General features: G+C 44.7%; 1 long non-coding RNA gene across 1 annotated transcript in view; it reads left to right on the forward strand.

Moving 5' to 3' along the window:
- Nucleotides 1-22,942, forward strand: part of LOC131480991 (uncharacterized) — a 293,554-nt gene that overhangs the window by 149,031 nt on the left and 121,581 nt on the right. The window contains exon 4 of the long non-coding RNA XR_009245954.1: nucleotides 17,087-17,208. This is a non-coding gene — a long non-coding RNA (uncharacterized LOC131480991). The remainder of the gene's footprint in view (nucleotides 1-17,086; nucleotides 17,209-22,942) is intronic.

The following is a 22,942-nucleotide window of genomic DNA, read 5'->3' on the forward strand; positions in this document are numbered from 1 at the left end:
AACTTCGCTGCTTATTTGCCAGAACATCCATGTCATAGATTGTTCTAGAACAGAGGTGGCAGGATGGCTGTGTGAAGCAGCCTGTGACAGTTCTAGCGTCTATAGACAAAAGCAGTGTCTTCTGCTCTCACAGTCTGCACAGAGCTGCCTCTCCTGGAGAGGTGTTTTTAGCACCATGAAATTTTAATCTGTCATTGACTGACAAAATGATATGTGTGTCTGAAGGAGGTGGCATAAGCACCCGAGTCTGGAATCCTGTAGTTTGCTCATGGGTTGAAGGACAGCCCTGGGCAACTTTCTTCTCCTCTGAGACCTTGGGCATCTCAGAACGGCTCAGCGATGTCTAAAAAGATCTATGAGCTGTGGTCCTGTGGCTGACCATATTACCATCTGTAGTCAATTGCTTGGAGAGTTTGAATGTGAAAATTGAGTAATGGGTCATCACTGAGGACTAAGGAGCAGATTGGGAATTGACATGAAGCATCTGTGCATTCTACTTCACGTTTGATGCAAAGCAAGAGGAGGTTGCAAAGGACAGCCCAAGGCTGCCTGTGGCAGAAGGGCTGTTTTGTTGAGTTTTGACATGTCCCATAGAAACAGGTGTAGCTGTTATCCACAGCTGAATTTCCCACCTTAGATACTGACTTTCTGTGTTGAATTCACACATACAAATAGCACGCATTGGTTGGGCCTTGCTTTTTGAGGTTATCGGTTGGTACCTTCTGATTGATCTTGGGAACATCACTATCATTACATTTCAAAGGAGATGCTTCCTTAGCAACGCTCTTTAAGGAGACATTTGTAAAGAAGTACTGTTTATTGATTGAGCCTATGTGCAATGTTCTGTGTTCTTGATACACCAGAGGTATTCACAAAGTTCATAGAGGAGAGGGCATTTGGCCTAACAGTAAAACTGCTGTGTGGGACTCTCATACATTACATAGCAGTGACTGGGTTTGAGTTCTGGCTCTGCTTTCAGTTATAGCTTCCTGCTAAAATGCATGCTGGAGGCAGAAGATGATGGCAGGCAATCTGGTTGAGTTCCTGCTTCCCAGCTTTGGCCTGGCTTAGCCCTGAAGGAGCTGAAAGCTCTCTCTCTCTCTCTCTCTCTCTCTGCTTTTCTTTATGTATTTCTCTCGCTTCCAAATAAAAGTAAAAATTTCAGAATGTCCCAGAAAACATATATCAGTATCAGATAATGTGCTGTGGGAATGATTATCTTTAATACTTCACTGCTAGGTCAAACACCTGCCTTTTATCCTTCGAATTCAGTTTCCCCCAGACTTTTTGACGTACCCTCTCTGTGTGATCTCACAAGTCTTTAAGCATCAGTATTATGGGTATTGTGTGGCTAAGAGACTAGAGACTTGGAAAATTTCTAGAACTTGTCCTGTTCTGTGCAGCTCAGGCTGGAGCTCATTCTGGACGTGTTCACTCATTTTGCTTTCACATCCCACTTGGCTTGTCCCATTGATTTCCTTACTGAGATAGACCATATGTTCTTCTAAATACTATATCATCCCAAAGTTGCCCCCATGAGAGCTCCTGCATTTGTACACTGGGCTTACCCCTTCTTAAGCATCATACTACTTTCTCATTCTCCTAGAATTATTCTGAATTGCAAGCAGATGGGCTTGCAAAATAGGGGAGAAGGGCTTGTGTGTGCAGTGCAGTCTGAGTGCAGAGCATTTTAAGAGGAGTTCCAGCTCTGTCCAAGGTCATGAACAGCCCTGCCATCTGCACAGGCCTTCTGGAAACTCGTTCCCAGGGTCCTTGGGCAAGTCATTCCCTCCTGGTTTCTACATTGATGAAATAAAAGACGCTGAGTAAAAAGATCACCCAAGTTCTGCAGATCTGTGCATCACAAATTCAGTAGCCTGAGGATATAAAACCGATCTGAGTATTGCCATAAAATATAACTACACAAATGAACTAATTGGACACATAGTTCATCACATACTTCATTGTAAGGGCTCATGAGTATGACTATAATTTGTATGACTTTTACATGCAAAAAATATTTTATTATTTCTTGTTCCTTGAATTTTTAAAAAATGTATTTGAAAGGCAGAGTAATAGAGGGGGAAGGAGAGAGAGCTAGAATGAACAAGAAGCAGAGAGAGAGAGATCTTCTATCTGTTGATTCACTCTGCAATGGTCATAATGATTGGACCTTGTGCAGCCCGAAGCCAGGAATCCTGAGCTCCATCCAGGTCTCTCACTTGAGTGGGCATGGACACAAGCGTTTGGGCCATCTGCTTCTGCTTTCCAGGAGTGTTGATGGAACTGGCTTGGAAGCAGAGCTGCCATGACTCAAATCAGCATTTCTGTATGGGATGCTGGTGTTGTCGGCAGCAGCTTAGCTCACTGTGCCACAGTGCTGGCTCTTGATTTATTTTCTGAAATCTATCTTTGGTGTTTAAATACTTTCTCTTAATCTTTCATACATTTTGCAAGTTAAGTAGTTCATATCCATAAGGCATCAATGTCCTGGTCATCTCTAACAGTCTGCCCTATTTCCTCCTTCCAAAGCCCAGGTGTAAAGCATTAGTTTGCTTGATTCATTCCTCCATCCTTTGTCTCCTCCTGTTGGGTTCTTGAGAAGTGCTTAGCATCTGCTCCTTGTGATCAGATCTGGGGGAAAAAATCCTTTACCCAACTCCTCTTTACCTGACCACATCCGTTGGGAGGACCAGGCCAGGACACTGATTCCACGTAGCCTCCGTTGGCCCAGACTTGAACCTCTGGAGGAGGTTGTTTCTCCTGAGCCCCACCTGGCAAGACCTGCAAGCAACTGATGGGACTTGAGTTCTGGCCGGCCCTCAAGCACCTGCTCACTGTGACCAGGAGGTCACCTGCTACGGCTTGGCCAGTGCCTTAGTGGACCCTGCCCGAGTGCTCTCCTCCTCGTCCTGCTCCCTCCCCAAATCGCCTGCCTCTTTCTCTTCACTTCCCAGTCCCCCAGGGGCTCTGCCCCATCCACCTGCCTCACCTTCCAGTGATGTTTGAGGAGCCTCAAGCGTGATAATGCTCGCTACATAGTTCATTCACCCGTTCTCGACTGTTTCTTGTGATTCATTTTAAATGAGGTTTTTGCTGTAGAAGATGAAGGCTATGGAAACTCGATGGAGGGATTGTCAAAAGTCCCTACAAAGTGCTCGTGTTATTAAATGGTGCAGGGTTGGCACTGGGAAGAGGAGGTGGCCCAGGGATATGAGGGTAAGGGAAGGGGTGTTTCCTGGCTTGGGGGTATGGGAGAAGAAAGATGAGGAAAGGGAAAGGCACCCCCCGCCCTATACCTCACTCAGGGCAAGCATCAGGGACAAGCAGAATGGTAACCAACAAGAGGGTCAGTTTCTTGCATGTAGCTCCAGGGTCTGTGATTGGAGGTGCCTGCCAGGCCTTTGTAGAGGTGGCTATTCAATTTGGGGCAGCCCCATCTGCCACCGGCACCTGTGCTCTGCGAGTGGTCATTAAGCTTGTTCTGAGCCCGCCACTGGACATCTTACTCTCACGGTGACACTGTGTTCATTTCCATTTACCTAAGTGGGTAACTGAGCCATGGTCGGCTCTGGGCTGGGCGGTACAGGAATGCAGTCGAAGAGTTTAGAGCATGTCTATCTTTTCTGGTGAGTCCATCTCGCAGCAACATAAGGTAGGGAAAGGAAGAGGAATTGCCTCCGCTGGTTTCCACCATTCATAATAATGTTGGCTGCAACTGGGATTTAAAGAGAGTCAAAGCTTTTGATGCTTCAATTTGAAAATGAAAAGCTATAAAGTGCCAATCTCTTTTAGGAAGAAAACAATGGAGAAAGTGTATTCAGACTGAAACAAAATGACTTTTCCCTGGTGTTAACCTTGGCAAGGCAGCGGTAGGAGAAAAATTACAGATCAGAGACCCCTGGGGCCTAACGGGGCATAGCAAAAGGGTAAGGATTCTATAGGCTTTGCTTTTCTCTGAGCCAAAAAAAAGAAATATGCTAAAGTGGACTTAACATAAGTGGAAACTTAGAAACTTAGCCCAGGAGCAATATTAGTTCCCTTAAGTCTCTTGGAACGTATGTTGAAAACCTTTAAGATTCATGATTTGAGAATCCTTCACCTGATATACAGGGGACTCTTCTACTTGCAATATAGGTCCCACTCACAGAGCTCCCACTGGTGTCTCCTCTGAGTTCCTGAAGTCCATAGAATTTACGCCTCTGTCTGGCATGCTGTTTTACACAGTGTTGGATTACGGGAACAGAAAAAGAGAGGTAATGAACAGTGCTGTTGGAAGAACACACTTAAAGCCCTGGGGAAGGCTGTGCCCCACTCTTACCCAGTGTCCTGCACGCGCTCATGCTGTTGTTCGTATTGGAGTAGACCCAAGGGTTGCATGAATCATTTGAAGATGTGAGCATACTTAAATATCAAGAATTTCATTTTCCATTTTCACATTTTGATGGGGGATTTTTTTTTTGCTATTAACTCACTCTGTAATCTCGGGAACAAGCCTGGCTTTGGCTTCCTTCGTGTTACCTCACCGGACCTGCATAAGGTACATTCCACGTCAGGCTGGATACAGGCTCCAGCAGAATCGAAAGATGTGACTTCCTGGCCCTGGCTACAGGTGTGAGAGCTGACACTGAACTCGTCCCAGCTTGTGGTGTTGGGATGTTTGAAGTCGCTGTCTGATTTATAACTTACAGGTGATTAAACTTGTAAAGCATTTTGAGGCTTTTTTCTTTCATTCATTTATTCCAAACAAGCATTTGTTGTTGAATGAATGGTGACTTTGATTTAAAAACACTATACAGACATAAAATACTGGCAGCTTGTAGATAGCTATTTTTTAATTTGCTCTCCTAAAGGAATCTCATTACCAAATCCTCATGAATCTTGAACCTTAAGAAGAATAATCCTTCCCTTTGTTGCAGTTTTAAATTTAGAATAATCAGACAATAGTGAAGGATTTTGTTCAAAGCATTCCTTTTAGGCTACCCATTTATTATACACTGCTCTTAAGAAGAGATGAATTTGATTAGCGTTGAACATTCAGTCAGTGTTCTTGCATAGCTAACACAAGGGAGAAATTTTCAAAAAGTTGTGCCTGTTTAATTTTATTATCCAGTCAACTTTTAATTATCTGTATTAATGGGAGATAATCAGTAAATGTGTACACTCTAAACTCATTTCCTTTGGCTTGGGGTAGCGTTGTAGGAGGCTTTTATTTATCTGTGGTTTTGCATAGATGGGTTCTTTTTTTAAAGATTTCTTTATTTTGAAAATCCCAGAGAGAGAGAGAGAGAGAGAGACATCTTCCATCTTCTGGTTACCCCCCAGACAGCTACAACAGCTTAGTAATGGGACAGGCCAAAGCCAGGAGCCTGAAGCTTCACCCAGGTTTCCTATGTGGGTGCAAGGGCCCAAGTACTTGGGCTATCTTTTTTCCCCAGCTGCATTAGCAGAGACCTGTACCGAAGTGGAACAGCTGAGGCACCGACCAGCACACCTATGGGATACTGGCATCGCAGGCAGCAACTTTCCCTGCTACACCACAGTGCCAGCTCTGTAGATAGTAACAGAATTCTATCACACTCTTCCTGCTCTCAGCTCAGCATAGGAAGGAAGGAGGGAATGTCAGGCGGCTGGGAAAATGTCAGCTGGCATCTTAAACTTGGGAGAGATGATGTACAACATGAGCCGTCCAGGGTTATTCATCTCAGTCACTGAATACAAAATAATCACCACCTATTCACTTCAGCAGGGAGAGAGACACAACAAACCACATACAGGATTTCCATGTCTCCAGTGTGTATCTTGAAATGTCCCAAGAGTGAACATGTCTAATCACACTGGAGTAACAGGATGGCAGTAAACATTGTCTGGTTAGTGGGCACCACATTGTATCCTACCCATAACTGGGGCTCCACAGAGGGTTCTAGGAGAGGCACAAGGGTCAGTGTCTACACATAGTGAGATTTCTAAATGACAGTGCCCTTCGTCATCACGGCTGTGCTGTTCATTAATAAAAAGAGTTATCACCTTCCGGTTCATGCAGGTTGAGCTTCCTTTAAATGTGCAGTAATGATGGCGGGAAATCTTTGGAGGATTTCTCTTCAGGCTAGGGACATTTTCCATTTCAAAGGTCTTTTTACAGGTGAGCTAAAGGTGTGTTTTTACAACAGCCTGCTGGGGAGCCCTACCACTGTTGTTCTCTGTAGCTCATTGGGTGGAGCCGTCAGGAGGACTGCTTGCTTCAAGCCTTGGGCAGTCAAGATGGCTGGCCCTTCCGACCCAGCCAGGTAAAAGATGAAACCCAAGTGTGCAGGTGCTGATGCGTAGCACAGGAAGACACAGCCTTGGCTACACTGCTGGGCACGCAGCCAATTCGTGCGTATCGGAAGGAAGGTCTCCACATCAGGGCTCCAATTAGGCACCATGAAGTCGGGAGCTGCCTTGCCGTGGCTGTGCCACTGTGCCATGTCTGCTCCCACTCCCTGCAGGGATTCCTGGAGCACACCTGCACAGAGGAACCTGTCACCCCTGGAACCTGTCTCCACTGGACACCGAGCAGGAGAAAGCCTAGAAAAGAGAGAGGCAAGGCCTTTCGAGGGCCAGTTTCTGTATTGTAGCCTGGCTGGGCCTTCTGGACTGCAAATAAGTGCACGCCTGAAACCACCAAGTGCTTGGAAGCAGGACTGGCCTGGCTATGTTTGTGGCTGAAGGCCCTGTGTCCCATTGCCCTGCTTCCCACTTAGCTGATCTCATTATTTCCACACGTGGCAGCCAGCAGACTCACATCATCCTTGCTTGTTCTGCTGTTAGGACCTAGTCCGCAGGGGAGTAGAGGAAATCTGGTGTCAGAGTGACTGCCGCGGGCCTGGTGTGGGCCACACATTGGTCTTTGCATGATCAAACCATAGTTTTGCACCAGCCTGCCAAGACACATGTCAGTGACTCATTGCATAGCTCATGAACTCAAGGGCCAGTCACAGCAGTCACTATTTTCCCGAAGTTACAGATTTGGAAAGCGGTGTAGATGGAATCAACACTCAACTTTTGCCTTACTTTCCACTTGTATTTTGGGAGGTGGAAAGACGGAAAGCTATTAGATCTCTGCTGCTTTCCTTTTCAAATTCCCACAGGGCTAAGGGCTGGGCTAGGCTGGGCTGGGGCTGGGTCCAAGAGCTGGGAGCTCAATTCAGATCTCCTGTGTGCTGGCAGGAACCCAGTGACTTGAGCCACCATTACCTCCTTCCGTTGTCTGCATTGCCAAGAAGGTAAAATCCAGAGCTGGTGCTAGCCCCTGCAGTGTAGCTGTGGGTGCCTTAATTGCTAGGTTAAATACCCGCTCTGATACTTAGTTTGAGTGAAAACATAGAAAGATAGATAGGTAATAGTTACCTGGATATCCTACTTCCAAGGGAGCATATTATTCTGAAATTCTCTGTCTCTTCCCTCCCTCGGGATGCTTTCAACAACAGGAAAGACTTTAATCATGGTGTTTCAGGTGTCAGGGAGTTGTAGAAGGGCCAGGATCTTAAAACTATGCCACGTTAGCAGCCAGAGTCTTCAAGGTGTGACAAGCTACGCAGTACGCATGAAAGCTGTCTTTATGGTAACCTCCTGGAAACTTCCATTTCCAGTACAGTGAGAACTCAGCTGCTTCTCTTTGCTGTGTCTTGCCAGAGATGTGTGCTCTCCCAGCACACATTCAAGGACAGCTTTAAAGCTTGAACCTGTGCTGGGAACTCAGCTATATTCCTTCCACCCTTCTTCCCTCGGTGTGCCTTTGGCAGTGTTGTATTGAGGAAGTATGCTTCTCCCGACTTATGTTGCTTGTTGAATATTCACCATTTTATCCGTCATGTGTGGCACTCCTCAAGTTGAGACAACATTTTGCTGGATGGGCATTGCTGCCACGCTTGGACCAGAAAAAAGTGCGATCTGTACATGGCCAGCAGGGGCTGAGGGACCAAGGTGACCATGTTGGGAGTGTCTGCTGTCGTTACGTGCTCTTGTGCTAACCGAGGTCCCTTACAAAGCCTAAACGAATTTTTCTTCTTGCACTAGAGGTGTTTGTAACCTCTAATTTGTTCACCTGGTTTCTTGTAAGGAGAAAAAAAATCCAGCTACTGGCAGGCACAGAGCAACCATGGGCTCCTGTCCTGGAGACTGGTGCCACTCCAGCGCTGGTGATTGGCACCCAGCAGGTGGGGTGCCTGTAGTAGCAAGCCAGCCTGGCCCCTCCTTCTTCCTCACATCCTGCAGGCAAGTGCTGTGGCCAAGCCGGAAGTAGGGAGGCCATCCTGGTACAGTCCGGGAGGGGAGGGAGCTGCCGAGATGAAGGTGTGGGTGGGTCCTCCAGCTTGTTGGAACAGCTCCTTTAATAAATGTTTAGCTTTCTTGTGCTTCCTGTGGGCGGCCTTGTCCTGGATGAAGATCCAGTCTTGCCTTGGCACCTTTGACAAATGCTGCTGGAATATCTGATCCAGTCTCCATAAGAGAAATGTTTTGGGTAGGACGAGGGTTCCGGCCTCCTTTGCAACAGGAATGTAAGGGGCACAGGCTGGAGGACTAATTCGTCCCTCATTAAGCTCTTACAGTGGAGCACCAGACACTTTTTTCCCCTGTAACTTAGCATTGGAATACAGAGTCTTTAAAATCAAAGAGCTCTATAGTTGTGGAAAGGCACTATTTCAGCAAGAGCTTCACATAGCGGAATCATCAAGGACTGCTTTAAAATGTGGTTTTAGCTAGTGGCTAAATCCTCGCCTTGCATCCACTGGCATCCCATATGGGCACCGATTTATTTCCCAGCTGCTCCACTTCCCATCCAGCTCCCTGCTTGTGACCTGGGAAAGCAGTGGAAGATGGCCAAAGCCTTGGGACCCTGCACCTGTATGAGAGACCTGAAGGAAGCTCCTGGCTCCTGGCTTTGGATCAACTCAGCTCTAGCCGTTGTGGCCGCTTGGGGGTGAATCATCGGATGGAAGATCTTCCTCTATCTCCTTCTCTCTGTGTATCTGCATTTCCAGTAAAAACTTTTAAAACAATTAAAACATGAAGTGGTTTTCATTTGTCTGCGCTTCTTCAGAGCTCTTGTACCCCCTGAGGTCAGAAGTGGTTTCCCCATGCCATTTGCAGGTGTCCAGCACCAGGTACTGCGATCAGAAATCAGTTGCTTTGTTGGCCATGTTGTGTGTAGAAAATAAACAGCAGTGCCCAGAGCAGGACAGGGCTTAGGCCTGGTCGTATCAGGAAGGGCTAGGGATGAGCTACTGAAAGAGAAGGCACGGCCAGCATGATTTAACGCGAGCCCTGCTTTAACTGCAATACTTTGAGGATGCAGGGAGAGTCCAACGGCTTTACCCACAGTCAGCCTCGCACTCAAACAGGGACTTAACCAGGCACCTATAGGTGTCGATTTGCTGCATTTGCTTTCTGTCAATGTTCAGTTTTTCTGGGGCCCGGCGGGGACCCAGTGAGTTGAGTAGCTGCTTGCAAATGAACGTCTCATATTATGTCTGTGTTTCAAGTGCTAGCCGCTCTGCTTTTGATCTCACTGCCTGCTAATGCCGCTGGGAAAGCAACAAAGGTGACCCAAATGCTTGGGCCCTTGGCGCCCATGTAGGAGACACCTGGTGAGGGTTCTAGACTCCTGACTTCATCTTGTACCCACTCCAGCCTCTGTGGCCATTGTGGGAGTGGACCAGCAGGCAGTCCGAGCTGTCCGTCGTTCCATGCAGCTCCCTGCTAACGCACATGGGAAGGGGTCCTTGTCACACACATAGGTCCTCTGGGTGGAGTTCTGGGCTCCTGGATTCAGCCTGGCAGTGACCTGACTGTTGTGGTCTTTTGGGGTGTGAACCAGCAGACGGGGGATCCCTCTTTGTGTGCCTCTGTCTCTTCTCTTGCTGATGTTGGCCTTTCAAACAAGTACAAATCTTTAAAAATTCATTTTTGAAAGTTTTTAGGGCCTGGCAGCATGGCCTAGTGGCTAAAGTTCTCGCCTTGCACGCACCGGGATCCCATATGGGCGCCAGTTCTAATCCCGGCAGCTCCACTTCCCATCCAGCTCCCTGCTTGTGGCCTGGGAAAGCAGTCGAGGACGGCCCACTGCCTTGGGACCCTGCACCCATGTGGGAGACCTGGAAGAGGCTCCTGGCTTCGGGTTGGCTCAGCTCTGGCTGTTGCGCCACTTGGGGAGTGAATCATCGGACGGAAGATCTTCCTCTGTGTCTCTCCTCCTCTCTGTATATCTGACTTTGTAATAAAAATAAAAATAAATCTTAAAAAATAAAAAAAGAAAGTTTTTAAACATTTCATTTGAAAGAGTCAGAGAGGGGAAATCAGAGATGCACAGCTCTTCTACCTGCTGGTTTACTTTCCAGATGGCTGCCGTGGCCAAGGCTGGATCAGACTGAATCCAGAAGCTTCTTCCAGATTTCTCAAGTAGGCAGCAGAGTCCCAAACCCTGGAGGCATCTTGTACTGCCTTCCTAGGCATGTTGGCAAGGTGCTGGATTGGAAGTGGAGTAGCCAGGACTGACACTGGCACCCACATGGGATGTTGGTGACACAGGCAACAGCTTTACCCCGTGCCACAATGCTGGCTCCTGTTTATTTCAATATGGTGGCATAAATTGCCTGTTGTGTTGACTGCCTCCATTCTCTAGCAATTTCATGCCATTGTCTCTTTTCCTGGTGCCTTGAGATCACGCAGGAGTGTCTGGAAGGTGTGTCTGTGATTGTGAAATCCCTGGAGTCTACTGGGGGAAGCGGTTAGAGCGTGAGGCGGATAATAACTGCATGGATGCAGTTAGATGATCACTGGAGCCACTTATTTAGCTTTCCCATGGAAAGCCCAAAGCATCTTGGAGCATGGAAAAAAGAAAATGCATCCCCTAAGGCGGGGTGACATCTTGGAAAACTGTACTCACTATGCCAGTGACTAACACTCATGAATGTAGACTGTCTTGCTGGCAGGCTGCTAAGAGAAACATGTCCTCTCACTGTCCCTGGACCGTTCCTGAGTATCTTGTGGCCTCTGGGGTGAGCCATGAATTGCATGATGATGCCATTGGCTTTGGAACCAGCAGTTCAAAGTATGTGAGAAATTGGCCCATTTGGGAAGAAAATTATGAACTGCTTCTAGGGGTCGTGAAGTTCTCGGCTATTCCAGATCCTTGTCTAGACATAGCTGGTCAGTGTAGGTGCAGAATCACCCTCTACAACACTCTGTCATCCTCTTACTTGTGTCTGGCTGGTCGGACTTACATGTGACAGGCCTGGGGAGGGGGGAAGAGGCTGACTCTTGCTGACTCACAATCATTGAGTGTACAGAGGTGATACCTAACAAAACACCAGGACCGTCATGTAATTCAGGACTTTGGGTTGATTCATCAGATGCAAAAATGTACAGCATGTCTGTATTTGCAGATATTGTCAGCATCTTTCTGTATTGCGGATATACCTGGAAATAGGAAAAAAAATTACTGCATGTGTTGACTTTAAATCATACTCCAGTGCCCTTTTACTGGCAACATATTTGTATTCACTGACACATCGAACCATTATGTACTGAGATGAGTTCTGTGCAAAAAACAGCGCGAGTTGTTACAGAAAATACAGAGACCCAATCGGGGCTCCCATTGCCAAGAGGGAGACAGACCGTTACCCAGCATGGAGCATCCAGCTTGTGTGGAAGTGTGTCACAAACGCCGACAGCCACACTGAATGGTGGGCATTCCAGGTTCAAGGCAGCACGCCTCAGGGTGGAGCACACTACATTATGTCACATCTACAAAGCATCCTGAAAGTGAAATTGTTGCACCAAGTAACTGCCCCATTAAGACTTTTTTCACTAACTCTGTCTTCTTTTCCCCTTCCATTGGATTATCATGATGCTACAGAGAACAATGCATTCACTCTGTTAAACTGGCCCTATTGTGGCCAGTGAAGAGCAGTATAATGTAAAGCAGTTAAGCAGTTTAATATTCTCAAGGTAAAAGGGAAGTTAATATCTTAATCATATTTTCCCCTATACCTCTTAATACCACTGAGAATAAGATCAAGGCCCTTCAGGCTCTCACTTGCTTTGCATAATGTCACTTGTCACAAGGAGAAAGGTGAATTGAGAATAGAAATCTCAAAAATATGCTAATGGTGGTACCTTATAATTCCACGGCACATACTATCCCAAACACTTTAACGTACATGATGTACACCTGGGCCATAGCCCAAAGAAAAAAAGTAATTTGAACAGAATTATATGTTTGCTTTGTAGAATAACTCATTTTCATTTCATTCTGCTCAACTAAATTCTGGGAGCATTTGTGAATAATTCATCCTTGCATTTTTTTTTTCTCCTGAAAATACTATTGCAGAATAACCTTGTCTTTTCTTCTTTACGTAGTCATGTTTCACACATTTTCAACAATTGCAGATCAGGATAGCGTTAAATAGATGACACGTAACTGTGTTGGTTGCTAATTCAAATGTTTTATGGCATTCTCACTAGACATAGCCTTCATTTTAATTTATGAAGCCCCCGTCACTCTGCCAGAAACTCTAAGGGGTGGACGAAAACGCATCTTCATCTCATGGTTTTCTTTTTCGCCAAGAAAGAACTCACGGTGTTTTGAGTCATCACACCTAAGTGTGTATGGCACTTGAAGGACAGTGTTCATCTGTTCTGTCATAATCTTTCTAGGTATGTTGGTACAGAAATCCTTCTTTTTTGTAAGCGCTTTTGTTTCTCCATACAGTGCGGATCCCTGAAGCCATCGGCTGTCCTTCAGCTGGGATGAGTAAGAGTCTCCTTTTCCTTCCGAGCCTCTTTCTTGCCTCTGCTAGGGCCTTGAAAAGGGATGCTAATTCATGTTTCAATAGACAAAATGTTGTCAAATGAAACTGTTAAATTAGAAGCATGAATTACAATTCAGCTCGGTTGTCCTAACACTAAAGTTAATTATACATACATAAATTCATATATGTATATATATATATAATATTTTATAGAATGTGCTGAATATTTTACTTTTGGATCTTAAGTTTTATAACTACTCTGTAATATCCATTTTGCAGATGGATTCATAATCATTATGTCACATGGTATATATTTTTAAAAGCTCTGTTTTATTTACTTAAAAGGCAGGATGAGAGAGGGGCAGGGGAGGTCTTCCCAAAGAACCGCAGCTGGCTGAATCCAGGAGCCTGGAACTCTGCCCAGGTCCTCATGTGGGTTCAGGGGCCCAAGTACATAGGCCATCTTCTGCTGCTTTCCCAGGTGCACTAGCTGGGAGCTGTATCAGAAGTAGAGTAGCTGGCATTTGAACCTGGCTCAGGTGGGAGCCTGTGTCTTTACGTGGCAGCTTAACTGGCTGTGCTACCGTGCTAATCCCTCATAACATGTCCAATGCTCAATCATGGAACTTTGCACTCATGATCTATGTATGTTTGGTGACTATAAGGGAACTTCAAAAAGTTTGTGGGAATTTTTATTCTTTTTAAAAGATAAGTTTACTTTGTACAAGAAGATTTTGGAGTGCATGCGGATGAAGAGACTTCCAAAAGTTCATGAAAATGCATATTAGGAATGAATAATGCATGATATATTCTAAAATTTTTGCACCAAAGTTAACTTACTTTTAATTCAGTTTTGAAGTCTTTCCTTTTTGCTCATCCAACAAATATTTATTGGTTGATAATGTATGCACCAGGCTACCGTACTAAGCTCTGTAGATGGTGTAATGAGGGGACCCCCTTGCCCTTATGGAGTTTATGATGCGGTGAAGGAGATGAATTTGTTTAAGAAACAAATCCAGGAAAATATGTTCGCTGCTGTTATAGGGATAGGTACAAGGGCATTTAGGAAAATGGGAGAAGACATCAACTTGTGAGGCGCTATCAGCATTGTCGCAGAAAAGCAGCCGTAGCTGTCAGGCATGAGCAAGCTGGAGAAAATGAGATGGAGAAGGGACAGAAGGGGCAAGGGTTTAGAGAGGGTGCAACAGAACTGTTGATGTTCAAGTGCAATGGGTGACTGGGGTCAGGCCACGGGAAGCCTTCTAGGCTACTCTAGCGAATGCAGGTGTTACAGTCCATGTGTCTAAGAAAACACCACCCACTAATTAATTCAGTGAACAGTAATGAAGTCATCATGTCTAAGGCATGTCTGTCTGCCTCACCATCCTCTCACATCCGTATTCATTCAGCAGGTTTCTACTGAGCACCACTCATGTGTTTAGTTCTGAAGATAATGCAAGAGTATGCATGGTTCTACCTTTCTGATTTTTTGTGACTCCACTGGGAAAAAAAAGCAACAGAGCAACTTTGAAAATGTGGAATTTGAAAGACAAGGTGGATGCCATGCATGTAGTAGTCGGAGGAGGAGGAGGAGGAGGCCCTATCTGAGCAGGAGGCACACAAGGAGATGACTGAACTGAGAGCTGAAGGAGGAAAGCAGACCCTTGGATGAAATGGACAGGTCATTTGCAAAGACAAAACTTAGCAAGGAGTCAGAGAGTCTTTGCAAAGGCCCAAGCCTTCCGAGAGGCAGGTGCTCCTGAGGAATTGGAATGAAGCTGGAAAAGCTAGAGCTAAGCCAGGGACTGGACCAACTGGCCCAAGACCATGTGAAGGTTAAAGGAGACTCATTGCAGCGCTTTTTAAGCAAGAGCTGAGGTAGAAAACATCAATGGCCAGTTGGGTAGTAAAGCTTCCTTTGGTACCAAACAAGGTAAAATCCATTTATACAGTGGATATTCATGTAGGATATGTGAGAGAAGATCTGTGTATGGATTTCAAAATTTGGGGCACCAAAATAAACTTATCTTTTAATCTCATTTACCAGAATTTTTAAAGTGCCCTTGTACATGTACATAATCAAAGAGAATTATGGGACTCATAGATCTGTAGTTTGTAGAAGTTGTAAAGAGGAAAGCATGGTGAAGTTTTCAACGCTGTGTTTCAGAGACCAAAATTGTGCTCTTTATTTCCAGATCTTCATTTCTATGCTCACATATGGCTTTTTCATTTTTATTACCCGCCTTCTAATGAAATGCAGCCATTTAGGTAGGGTTTGTGTTGTAGATTTTCACTTAATGTTTTCATATGTGGATTTGGAATTGCCGGGCACTTAAAAATGTAAAAGGTTGTTTGAGAGGCAGAGAAGCAGTGAGAGGCAGGCAAAGAGTGTTTCCATTTGTTGGTTCACGCCCCAAAATGCCCACAGGGGTGCCAAAGCCAGCAGTCTCTAATTCAATCCACCTCTGCCATGTGGGTGAAAGGAACCCAGTCTCATGACATCACTGCCGCCGCCCAGAGGCTGCATGAGCATCAGGTCTTCAGAACTTGGTTTCAGACCCTGGTGTTCTGATCTGGCATACGAGCATCTCTAGGGAGTCTTACCTACTAGATCAAACACCACTCCTACCCAGCAGTTTTTGGTTTGCTAGAATACCTACCAATCTACCCTCGATTAAAATACATACATACCTGTTTATATTAGTTGAGCTCGGGAATTATGAGACAGTGAAATCCAGAAAACGTTAAAGATGTTAACACGTGAATGGCTTGTTAACTCTGGGGAAGAGAGAGATGGTTGGGTCTGATAGTTAACTTTCTAATAATGACTACAGAAGTCTTGATAAGATTACTGTAGAAAGAAGATACAGTGCTGGAATTACAAGCCTGGGCTGTCTGAACCACATTGCCTTACGTACTGTCTTTGGCATCTCTCGGTGGTACATATCACGCATATTTCCATTCATAATACAGAAGTAGTAATGATTATTAGCTTTCTCCTAGGGTGCCATGGGGTGGAGTCATTTGTAGGAAGCCCTTAGCACAATGCCTGGGTTGTGATCAATGTTGAATCAATGTTAGTGATGAATTGTGGGTAGTTCTGTTAACACTGTTTTACTGAAGTGTTCAGTGCAGAGGTGTGTTTAGCTTCAAAAGCCAAGCTCGGACCATTCACTCATGCTTTCAACAGCCTGGGAAGCACCTGGACAGAGCAGGCACCCAGTTACTTGAGCCATGACCCACCTGTTGCTTCCCTGGGTTTCCCTTAACGAGAAGCTGAAATTGGGAATAAAGTCGAGACTTGAACACTACAATCCAGATTGTGGGAGTCCCAAGGGGCGGTTTACTCATTAGGCCAAATGCCCAGCACAGGATGCTTTTGATGGTGATGGCCTTTTTTTTCAATCTTGATTGAATTTTAACTGTAATACTACATCAAGGTGGAGGAATCCACCAGGGGGGAGGGGCGTGGGGAGGGATTCCCAGAGCCTATGAAACTGTCACATAATGCAAAATAATTAATAATAATAATAATAATAATAATAATAATAAAAAGAGTGTCTGTTATGAGCTCAGACATAAAAACAGAAGTGAAAGCTGTTACAAGAACCTGGAGAGAGGATGATGTGGAAGGATGGCTCCTGAACACAGTCCAGCAGGAAAGCAACCAGACAATAAATTCTTTCATCCCGTTAAAAAAAAAAAAAAAAGATTTATTTATTTTTATTGGAAAGTCAGATATACAGAGAGGAGGAGAGACACAGAGGAAGATCTTCCGTCCGATGATTCACTCCCCAAGTGACCACAATGGCCAGTGCTGTTCCTATCCGAAGCCAGGAGCCAGGAACCTCTTCCAGGTCTCCCACACGGGTACAGGGTCCCAAAGCTTTGGGCCGTCCTGGACTGCTTTCCCAGGCCACAAGCAGGGAGCTGGATGGAAAGTGGAGCTGCCAGGATTAGAACTGGCGCCCATATGGGATCCCGGCGCGTGCAAGGCGAGAACTTTAGCCACTAGGCCACGGTGCCAGGCCCAATGGTGATGGTCTTAATGGGGCAGGAGCAAACCCTGGGCAGAACTCATTCATCTTGTGGATGGGAGCCTGCTCTGTCTGTGCTTTTGAATTGTTTATATTCTGATTTGAGAACTCTGTGTGTGTGTGTGTGTGTGTGTGTGTGTGAGAGAGAGAGAGAGAGAGAGAGAGAGAGAGAGATCATTAATATCATGTTTTAATGGAGGCCAGAGAGGTTGCCCAACTAAGTGGGATTTTTGTTGTGTTTTTTTGTGACCTCAGGTCTAGGCATCTGACACATCCTACTGCCACCCTTTATGTTCAAGCAGAATCCTGTGCGGGCATCTACTAAGAAGAGACCAACTGCATATGGTTCTCCATTGTGATGAAAGCGCATGGTACAGGTAATTAGTTCCAAAATTGGAAACATTTATCATTTTGTTGGCAAGTCCTCAAGATACTGGTGGAGGTGTATACATACCATACTGTATATTTATAACTTCATGTATTCCATGGCTTCTGCCTTCTTCTTCATTTTCCTTATCAAAATGAAACTCTTGCTTTTTTTGTAGAAAAAAAGAGTAACTTGCATTTATTGGTAGATTGTGATTACAGTGAATGACAAAACCCGATAAGGGTAATTCTCACGATGTTAATGCAGGTGGAGAACCATCCAATGGTGTTAGGCGATGCAATTGTGTGTACTTTCCAGAAACCTTTTGTTCCTCTTAATGAAACAATTAACATCATTTCATAGCAACAGGCATTTTCCTACACATAGTTTTTAAAGGTTATGAAGTCTGACACTAAACAGATATTTTAGAATTTATTTGGTTCATTTAGTTGATCCCCTCTTATTGGATGTGAGTTATTTAAATGGTTTTCTGCTTTGTGTTACAAAGAATTCTAATAGCTCTATATCAGTATTCTCATTAGTAATGACTTCCTTGGGACAACTTGTTAGCAATAAATTTGCTGAATTTAAAAGTGTTCTGATTCTAAGACTTAGCACTTGTTGCCAAGTTATTTGTCAATAAAGTCTGCTTGTGTTTTTCCAGAGGTAATATAGGAATATAGCCACTTTCACCCAATTTTCCAGTACTGGAAATTTTTAAAAACAAAGTATTTTTGCCAGTTGACTATGAGAAATGATGTCTCCATGTGTTGTTTCTATTTAGTTTTTTAGATGGAGAGGTTTTATTTGTTAACTACCTTGTTTTTGAAAGACCTTTCTTTTGTACAGTAGCATACTTGAAACTTAACCAGATTTTAACATTGGACAAATAATGCTAGAACAAGAAGGACTGGAAGGGCCCTTGGGAGTTCTAAGTTCTTCCTTCTTGGCCAAGTATTTTTAGGCAACTATGAAATCACTGGAGAGGAATAATGTTCCAGTGGAAAATATCTCTCTTCGTTTTCCTAAAAAGAATCAAAAGATATTTAATAAGAAAGCATTCATTAAACATGTATGTGACGTTATACTACTCTAGTTTAAAAATATCTATGTGTGTGTGTGTGTGTGTGTGTATATATATATGTATGTATGTCTGGTAGTAGGAACGTGATTAAATGTAATTATGGTAGCACCATATGATACAGGGGCTGAGAAATCCTACCAGATAAAACTGCAGGCTGCAGACCGCCTGGGCCCTCATTCCAGCCATGCTGTTTTCCCAAGGGGCGACATTGGCCAACACAACGTTACATCTTGATGTCTGTATTTGTCAAGCTTAGATAATAAAAATAATAATGATAAAAACATTTCTCATGAATCATGCTACAAATAAGTAAATGTGACTTGCTTCAATTCATTACGAAGTATCTGAGAATGTTATATGAGAAGATCTCAGTGGGAGTCAACAGTTGTAAGGATGACACCAACCACAGTGGAAGCCCACTCTTATAAAATTATTTTTGTCTTCCTCATTTTCCACCTCCCTGGTATCTTCCTTAAACAGTTTTGTGGACTACTGAATGGCTTTCCCTGTAGTTCATGGAGTCCTGAGGAAACTGCCTGATTGGTGTCTTTGTCACTCAAAACCATTTCCACAGGGCTGCGAAATCATCACACTGGGTCACCTGACCATGTGGACTGAGCAGTGTATCAGCCCCACTCTGGGCTGCCTGGCTCCTGTGGACAGCCTATGTATTGGGCTGGGCCAGAGCCACAGGGAGAGGCCCGGGCCATTTGGCACCAAATATGTCCTGCCCTGCTTGGCTTTTCCCTCATTGCTGTCTTTCCCTCATTATTAAGTAGAGTATTTCACTAAATCAATGAAAGGGAAGGTAAACTGAGATTTCTTACCCATCAAGGTTGTAATTATGCATGCTTTAACCTACAGAAACATCCACCGGAAAACTACAGGGTTGTGATTCCCTCAACACTTTGGCTGCATCGGAAGGTTGGAGAGTGGCAGGAAAGAGTGATTGGGCATGGAGACAGAATGCAGGGCGACTTGCATGGCTTCAACCAGTGCCTTTCGTCGGTTCCCATGCAACAGCTAGTGCTTCTAGACGCTGCCCGGGTTTCGGCCCTGATTTCCTGCCTTGTTTGAACAGCTCTGTATTTCTCAGTAAAAGCAGAACATCTGGTTTTCTAATTAAGACATTTTAGCTTAGGAATTCCTCTTTACTGGGTCATTAATTCTCCTTTAAGTGAGGATGAATCGGAAAGCAAAACTTAGCATTCATACACATGTGTAAGTTGTTTCAACAAAACAAGTGAGTTCGCAGTGAATGCGTCACAAACATGGGTCAGAGAAACAGTTGGTAGAAACAGTTGCCAGCCCCTGACGAAGCACCTTGTGAGTGCAGCTAGCACGGCCACAGTGAGAGTGGTAATAACACTAGCATATGGAACATGTGGTATTTGGATAGCGCTTAGCTTCCTCCTAAGCTACAGGATCCATCGCAGACTCAAACAGAGAGGAAGAAGTGATTCCTTAGCTGTGGGTCTCTGGCTGGTGTGCAGAAATGCGGAAGTGTTGACTATCAAGAACTTACCAGAATAAACTTGCCCAGGGAGAAAGGGAGGGGGGGCGATATTTAACCATCTGTATTTGTGCTGTGGCCTTGGATCTGTGGGCCAGCAGTTTGGGTTGTTTTCAAGCACTGAGCCTAGGTGTTTCAAACCATGTTTGTCAACATGCCAAAGACATGTGTGGGAAATCAGGCCAAACCGTTATTGAAAACTCCATTCCCAGAGACTCCAGAGGACTTGGGGCTGCTTGCACACCTGGCCAGTGTAGAGTCGCAGCATTTCTTTTGGGTTGTTAGAAACTCCAACATTGCCTTGAAAGATCTCATGCAGTCGCTGATGCATCTCCCATATGTTTTTGTTGAGACTCTTGGGTTCTAGCACAGTGTTTGGCACTGTGGATATGGAAGGGGCAAGGTGGAAACGGACCTTCAGTGATGGAGTTTATGGTGCCAAAGGAGATAGAGAGCCAGGCTGATTGTGGTTTGGGCTGGAGAGCCGCACTGGCTCACTCTGATGTGACATGTATGTGAAATGAGAAGCTGGAAAAACCAATGAAGAAAGATGTTTTGATTTGGACAGGTCTAAGAGAAAAAAGTGCCAGAGAGTAATGAGGAGCTGGCAATGAGGCTGTGATTGTTGATAGCAGGACCAGATTGGGAGAGGACAGAGGTAAAAGGATAGAGGCCCACTCTAGAACCCACCTTAAATGCACAGTTGCCAGGACCAGTTAAGAAAAATTGTACAGTGATGGCTGTGTCAGTAGGACATTATGAAATGAAGCTGTCCCACTGTGTGTGATTACAGAAGCATGTTCAGAGAGTGGGTATCTCCTTGATCATTTCCTTCAAATACCATGAAGAGAACAATGGAAGTGACTTCCAGAACATTCTCGTGTTTTGACTATACATTCTTTTCATCCCTTCTCTGCCGGAATTCAGTGTATCTACTGAGATTTTCTGTGTGAATAACTCTGCCATTCATGCATAAGCATGATTAACACGACAAGGTTAACTGCTAAGGGATTCTAGGTTCCAGGTGGAAATTATAGGCTCTTCATGGTCAGAGATCTGGGACTGAGGTTTTTCTGGCCATTTCTCTTCCATGCTGAGTCCATCACTCTAGGATCTGCCCAGGGACCTTGCGTCATCGCTTTCGGCCTTCAGCATGGGGCAGGCGAAGGCTACATGTAGGGCCTTGGGTCAACTGTCCTTCATAGACTCCTTTCCTGTTACTGCTCCTCGGACAACTGCTTTTTCTGGAAACTCAGACATCTACCATGTTCTCTTGCATGTTTTATCTTGGCTTTGACAAGGCCAGTGTAGCTTTCCCCTCAACCCAACAAGCAGAGACATCAACACAAGGAACATTCTGGAAGTCCAGGCCTCTTCTGGTGAAATCTTTAATATAGAGCTCTCCCCCTCTACCCCAGGATATATAAATTCTTCCCCTGGCTACTGCATTTCTGTTGGTCTGGAAGTAGTGTCCATAATTCATAACTGCTTTGAGGCAGTATCATCTTGAAACCTGCCATGGTGTTTTTTTCATTCCAAAATGAATCACGCAAGGCCCAAGATTTCAAGAGCCCCGTAGTATTTCTTTTTGGAGCCCCATAGTATTTTATATGAGGGTGAAGCTTTTCAGAGTCATTTTGGAGTACATCAGAGCTCCTGTAAAAATGCACCAGGCATCTGAGGAAGCATTTTGCTCCTTTGAAAGTTTTATGACTAATATGCTACCAGTGTGGAAACAGTCACATCATTTTAGTAACTTTCCTGAAAGAAGGTAGACTGCTTTGGCATCAGATAGAGTAAAACACAGGAGAAAAAGGGTCACACCAAAGCTTGCTGCTTTGTTTTTCCATGCTGGCAACCAGGAGTCCTGCAGATCTCCTCTTCCCAGTATACAAATGCTGCTTTCCATGTCAACAAAGGCACTATTGAAAGCGAAAGAAATGACTGGAGTGGAAATGACAGCTGTGCTTCCCTGGCCGTGGGTTTCAAACCCATGGATCCAATCTACCACTGGTCAGAAGGACTGGGGGAAAATGGTATACTGAATATCTACAGATTTTCTTGTTGTTGTTGTTTTCATACTGGTACTGTTTTTTACTGTATCATAAGTTTTCTGGAGATGAATTAAAATATACAGGTTCTCTGAAATCCTGTGCCAGCTTGAGTGTGAGTCCCAGGCACCTATGGCTTTGCCTTTGAGGGATCCTGCAGCCCGTCTCCCTCCGATGAGCGGGAATAACTTTGCCACTTCATATGGCATTCCCCAAATGACAATATTCTGTGGTGCTCTTGAAATCGCCCCCCCCCTTTTTGCTCAGTATTTATCAAATTAAAGCATTTCATCATATTTTCTGAGCTCTGGGATGCTGCAATGGCATACCTTTTTAATTTTTAAGATTTCTTTATTTTTGTGGGAAAGACAGATTTACAGAGAGAAGGAGATACAAGAAAGATCTTCCGTCCACTGGTTCACTCCCCAAGTGGTTGCAGACCAGGAGCTGAGCTGATCCAAAGCCAAGAGCCAGGAGCTCTTGGGTCTCCCGCATGGATGCCAAGTCCCAGGGCTTTGGGCCGTCCTCGACTGCTTTCCCAGGCCACAAGCAGGGAGCTGGATGGGAAGTAGAACAGCCAAGAAATGAACCAATGCCCATATGGAATCCCACCATATGCAAGGCAAGGACTTTAGCCACTAGGCTACTGCGTCAGGCCCTATGGCTTAGTTTTTGATGTCATAATAATTACAAGTGGAAGGGAACACCACTCTTCACCCGCTTTCCCAAATCTACCCATGAACATCATTGGTACCTTTCATTTTACCTGTCCGAGCAGTGACTCACTCATTCATTCCTCAAACAACTATTATGAAACTTATAAAATAATATACGGCACTTGTTGGAAGTCATAGGCTTTGTTCTTGTTGTTTTGAGTCAGCAAGACAATGCCAAACAGCATTGGGAAAAGGATCATTTGTACAGATTGAACGAGAGGTCCCCACCCCCTCCCCCCTGGTGATTTCGGTGATTTCTTTCAATTATGTCAGTAAAATTTGGTGAGTTAGTTCCTCTGGCTTGGCGGTGATGCCCTGTCCTTTTCAGAAATACTCTTTCCTCTTTATCTCTAGTTTTCTTTAAAAGGGAAAATTATATA

This window comes from Ochotona princeps, chromosome 1 (genome assembly GCF_030435755.1).
Source record: "Ochotona princeps isolate mOchPri1 chromosome 1, mOchPri1.hap1, whole genome shotgun sequence".
Classification (NCBI taxonomy): Eukaryota; Metazoa; Chordata; class Mammalia; order Lagomorpha; family Ochotonidae; genus Ochotona; species Ochotona princeps.